Consider the following 6,357-nt stretch of genomic DNA (forward strand, 5'->3'; position numbering starts at 1 on the left):
TGGATAGAAAGTGTCCTTTAGATCCGGTCTCAGGACGTGGAGACCAGGATTCAGAGCTCTCTTCTGAAGAGTCTCACATGCTCTTCATGCACAGTGTAGCTTAATTCATACGTTTGATTCAGAACCGCCTGGCATGGAGCTGAATGAAGTCCTACAACTACGAGATTAAGCAGCAGCCACACTGAGACTGGTAGGAGGGCGGAGGCGGAGGGGCTGGTCCCACACCCACCTGTGGCGGATAAAAATCAGGAGGACACCTTGGCTGGGAAGGTCCTCCCTGAGGACTGAGGGGTCCCCGTCCCACACCAGGCGCCCCGCTCAGGGTTCCAGTGCCAGGAAGAGAGTCCCCATCACTTCTGGCTGTAAATCCAGTGGGAAGTGAGGCTGAGGGAGGCTGAGGCTGTGGGAGCCCCAGGCAGCTCCTCCTAAAGGGCCCGCGCACGGACTTACTCGAACTTGCTCCCTCTGAGTTCGGAGGGGATGCAGCATGAAGGGCACCAGAGAACTGGGAAGAACTGAGCTGTTTGGCCTTGGGACAGGGCTGGAGGGGCGGCTTTCTCCTGGACGGACATGCTGACTGAGGCTGATGATCCTTCGGTGAGCCCTACCCTCACAGGGCAGGCAAACTGCTGCCATATCTGGGACTCCAGCAACCTGGCTCACACTGGTAGCCCCGCCCTGGTGATTTCCTGAGGCCCCGCCCCACCTAACTTTCGGGCCCACCCAAGCTGTTTCCAAAGGCTTTACCATAGGATTGGCCTGTCTTGGATCCTGCTTCAGAGTTTCCTAAAATCTCTCAAACAAGCAGCATCTGGTCTCAGCAAGCCCCATACCCCTCTTTAAGTGGCCCCAGGCCTGGCACTAGGAGCAGCCAGCCTTGGTTCATAACTTGGCTTTTCCTGCGCAACTCCAAGCCCAGCAAAGAAGCAGCCATCTGCAGATCACTTTGTAGCTTATGCTGGGTGGCCGGATAGAACATAGGCAGTGGCTGACCTTGCCCCAGGGCCAGCACACCCAGTGGACAGCTTCAGATCACATCAGAACACTACCCAACCATCTCCACAAGTGACACACTCAATGAGTGGACTCAGTGGGTACCAGAGCCCTGATGAAGTAAGTCTTGCTCTGTGTGGTGGGCCCTACACAGCTGATCCTCCAAGGTAATCAGAGGCCAGTGGTCAGTGCGCACAGCCAGTCCTTGCAGCTGATCAGCCTGAGTTAATCCCTTCCATTGACATGCCAACAGCAATCAAGACTCAAATACAACAGAAGGGTGTACAGTCCACACTAGAGGTGCACCTTGAGGGCCCAGCTGGGGTGATCAGGGAGGCTGTGCTATTGGATCCTACAGGATACCTACAACAGTAGGCCACCCTACAAAGCCTAGGAGACATAGCAACTCTGCCTAATACACAGAAACAATCACAGGGAAGCAGCCAAAATGAGGAGACAAAGAAACATGTCCCAAATAAAAAAAAAGAACAAAACTCCAGGAAAGGAACTAAACAAAATGGAGATAAGCAATCAATCAGATGCAGAGTTCAGAAAACAGGTTATAAGGTTGCTAAAGGAACTTGGTGAGACATTCAAGTGACTTAGTGAGAACTTCAAGGAACTTAAGGAGACCTCCAAGGAACTTAGTGAGAACATCAACAATATAAAAAAAGACCCGTCAGAAATTAAGGATGCACTAACTGAAATAAAGAATAATTTACAGGGAATTAATAGTAGAGTAAGTAAAGCCAAGAAGCAAACCATCAATTTGGAATATAAGGAAGCAAAAAACACCCAATCAGAATAGCAAAAAGAAAAAAGAATCCAAAAAAATGAGGCTAGTGTAAGGAGCCTCTGGGACAACTTCAAGCATGCCAACATTCGCATCATAGGGGTGCCTGAAGGAGAAGAGAGAGAGTAAGAAATTGAAAACCTATTTAAAACAATGATGACAGAAAACTTCCCTAACTTAGTGAAGGAAACAGACATACAAGTCCAGGAAGCACAGAGTCCCAAACAAGTTGAACCCAAAGAGGTCCACACCAAGATACATCATCATCGAAATGCCAAAGTTTAAAGATAAAGAGAATCTTAAAAGCAGTGAGAGAAAAGCAGTTTGTTACTTACAAAGGAGCTCCCATAAGACTGTCAGCTGATTTCTCAAAAGAAATTTGCAGGCCAGAAAGAAGTGGCAAGAAATATTCAAGGTGATGAAAAGCAGTGACCTATAACCAAGATTACTCTATCTTGCAAAGCTATCATTTAGAATCGATGGCCATATCAAGAGTTTCCCAGACAAGGAAAAGGTAAATGAGTTCACCACCACCAAACCGGTATTACATGAAATGTTGAAGGGTCTTCTTGGAGGCGAAGAAGAACAAAAATATGAACAATAAAACGGCAATTAATACATATCTACCAACAATTGAATCTACAAACAAAATGAGGAAGCCAAGCAGAAAAAGACTCGTAGATACAGAGAACTTTTTGTTGCTTGCCAGACGGGTGAAAAAAATGAAGGGATTAAGAAGTACAACTAGGTTGTTAGACCGATGAACCTCCAAAGGAAGGGGGAGGGAGGGCGGGATGAGATAAACCAAAGAACTTCTATGCATATGTGCATAACCAATGGGCACCAATAATCTTGTGGGGAAGGCAGGAGGGGGATGGGATTGGGGAGGAGGGGGTCAATGGGGAAAAAGGGAGAAACATCTGTAATACATTCAACAATAAAAATGAGTTAAGAAAAAACAAATTTGCACACTGCTTCCTCTCCTCCCAAATATCTTGGAAGCTTTTGAAAATTTTCTGCTTTCCCAAGAGAAGCCAGTTGACTTCATGTGTCTGAGATGTGAACATTCCTACAGCTCCTCTCTCATAGGTCCTGCTCCATGGGGAACTGATGCTTACGAGAAGAAAGGAGTTCTTCTCATATTCCACTCGATATATTCCATCATCCACATGACACGGCTACATTTAATTTCAGATTAAACACAACAGTATGATGTTTAATACAGGCATGTAGAGTAGTTGTTCCAAGCCCGCCCTGGCTTTAAATATGGAATCTGTGGCCCCCATTATCAACCTGTGACCTGGGGGAAGCTACTCACTAACCCTGAACATCTATAGTTATTTCCTTTTCATTTATAAAATGGAATACAAGTAGGACTTATGTAAAATGGTTATCACAAGTTATGCAATCAAAAGGTCTTATATCACTTAATCCGCACACAAGGTACTGGGGGCTTAAGTTTCACTGTCTGGAAACAAGGGGTTTGGGCTTGGGGATGGTCAAGGTTCCCTCAGAGCTGAGCGTCGGCTCCTCCTTGACACACTGTGGTTGCATCATGTAGCCAGGCAGAGATCAAGGCCACCCCTGACTCAGCACGTGGGCTGGTGGGAGGCGGGAGGAGGGAGAAAGGGTCAGGCCTGCTCCAGCTTGTACCTCCCTCCTGGGGCAGGGATGCTCCCCACCAGCACCGCCTCTAGCTCCCGGCTCCCTGGCCTGGCTCATCTCGGGTGGGTTTGGGGCTGGTTGCTGTCTTGGGTGTGACCTCAGCTTCTGCTGGGCTACTTTGAGTTCCTAGACCTCACTGAGGGACACTCTGGCATTTCTCCTTCTTAAGAGACATACCTTTAAGTTATGTAGCCCTTTATTAGCTACTAAAACAGCAGGTGTCTTGTACAGTGCAGGTAGTAATTGATGACAACTGGAGATTTATTATGCAAAGCCTCAGTTGTGGCAGACGGCTTTTTGAAAGTAACTTGTCAAGAAATAGAACTTTCTAATCATGAGAAATAATATATGATGACTGTAGAAAATTAGGACGATACAGGGCACTACAGAAAATAAATTAAAATCACCTTTAATTTCACCAGCCAGAAATAACTATTGTTATGATTTTAAGCATTTTTTGAGGTCTTCTAAGTATATACACACATGTAATTTTTTAAAATTAATTTATTTTTGTTACAGATGTTCTTCCCACATATGTAATTTTTAAAAAATATGTTTTTATTGATTTTTTAGAGAGAGAGGAAGGGAGAGAGAGATAGAAACATCAATGTGAGAGAGAAACATTGATCAGCTGCCTCCTGCATGCCCCCTACTGGGGATCGAGCCCACAACCCAGGCATGTGCCCTGACCGGGAATCGAATGGGACCTCTCAGTCCAAGGGACGATGTTCAACCCACTGAGCCACACCAGCTGGGCCACATCTATAATTTTTAATGCAAAATCAAGGAACCCTTAAGTGCATTACAGCAAGAAACAGAAGTCCCTAAATGTACACACACATTGATATATTTCTTAACCTCCTGAGACATAACTTAATCTTGTGAGCATTGCTCTTTCTTTATTGTTTGTAGAGTTGTCTTAGTTTTTTATTCTCCTCTTAGGTTTGCTTCCTAGTAGAAAATTACATGTCAGTTACTTTCCATAACAGGTTATCATTTATTATAAAATTTCTTCCAGACAGAGTGTTGGGTTTCTTAAACACCAGAAGTTGATGAGACCAGGAGCATGATGGCCTGTTAGGTTGCTGAATTCTTGAAAAGGATGTAGTTAGGGTGAGGGATTGTAAATCTGAGGCTTTGAAACATATATTTTTTTTCCGCCTCAGAAATGTGAAGGTAAAGTTGCCTCCACATGTGAAGAGTGAAGAGGAGATAGTAGTTCTCAGGGTCTAGATAGGAGCCCTTATTGTATCATTTCTGTGACTCGCTGGACATGTGCAAGATTCTTATCCCTCCGCTGTATGGGAGCTTTGTCATACACATCGGAGGGACTCGTCCTTATCAGTGGGGAGAAAAACACGTGATGAGTTGTAGGTTTCGGGGGAGGGTGCTCAAGATTTTGTAGCTGAAATTTATCTTCTTGGAGAGAGAGAGAGAGAGAGAGGGAGGGAGAGAGAGGGAGAGAGACTGTGAATGATTCTAAGCATGCTATAACAAAGCCCCTTTGAATTGTTCCTGGGAGTGGCTGGGTGTGTCAACCCTCAGCTGCAATGCTGAGTAATCAAGTTATAATGTTTGCAACGTTTCAACCTATAGGTAAGAAAAAGCCCCAACAGAACAGTCTCCAAGGTTATTAAATATTTGGGCTGACGATTACTTTCGTTGAACTAGAGGAAATTATTGTTTGATACATTTGTATGATGAATGAACGGATAATTCATTCTTTAAGCTATATGTCTTCCCTCCAAGAAACAAACAAAAACAAACAAAAACCAAAAACCCTACTTTTTAAAAAATATACAGACCGTAACATGGTTTCTGTGGCAAATAAGAGAGAAAAAAAAGATAGATTATTTTAGGAATTATGGAACAAACGCTTCTTCCCACAAACAGGCATTTCATTTCCTACTAAATATCTTTTAGAGAGACATTTCTTTCCGGCAGTTGGACCTATGTGCGGGCTCCTTGGAACTGCCGATTTCCTGTTGGGGGGTGTTTCTGTCCGGGGTGTTAGAGGCAATTCAGCCGTCCAAAGGGAGAGAGGCTGAAGTGCTCCGATTTGAGTGCAAGTCTCTTGAAGTCGTCGGATCACAGTGGCAAGCATGCAGCAGGGACTCAATGAATGATTTCAGTGAGCTAGATGCGAACATCCTGCCCCAGCCTCTTGGCCATTTTGCTGCTCCCCGGGGCTGCACTGTGGGAGGAAGAGTCAGCGTGGTGATTGTCACCACCGCTACTGGGGACGCATGCGAGGTGCTGGGCATTTTATATCGACTGCCTCTTCAGGCATCTATGTGCCCCATTTTACAGGTCAGCGAACTGAGGCTTGAGAGAATTAGCACTTTGTCTAAGATTTACGAAGCCCTGAGAGTTAGAGTCAGTTTCCAAGTTTATGACTTGGCCCCGAAACTCACGGTCCCCATGCAGCGGGATGGTCTGATTTTTGAGAGGTACCCCACCCACATCACTCTTGTGCCTTTCTTGCCTCCACTGCTGCCCGAAATTCTACTTTTGGGGGTTAACTCACTTAGTTCATGACTTTGGTTCTGGTTAATAATAAAATGCCTAGGGCCTGGGGGGAGGAAAGCTGTTTGTCGATCTTAGTTTAGCAAAGTGAGTTGCTGTCATTCATGCAGTCAACAAGCATTTGGTGTCTAGTCAACCAAGTGCTGGTGTTGCAATAAGGAATGAGGCTTGATCCTTACCTTTAAGATGCTTGTGTTCAGATAGAGGAGATCGTACAAGACACAGATTATTTCGAAAAATTCTTGTAAATGAACAGTAGAGAATAGTAGCAAAGCACAGCAGAGAAGGAACTGGCTCAGTGTGAGTTCCTTTCCTGACAGCATATTTGGCGGGAAGGGAGGAGGAGGAAGTCCCACGGAATGATGGAGCTTTGGGAAGCC

This window comes from Molossus molossus, unplaced genomic scaffold, assembly GCF_014108415.1.
Source record: "Molossus molossus isolate mMolMol1 unplaced genomic scaffold, mMolMol1.p scaffold_m16_p_6, whole genome shotgun sequence".
NCBI classification, from domain to species: Eukaryota; Metazoa; Chordata; class Mammalia; order Chiroptera; family Molossidae; genus Molossus; species Molossus molossus.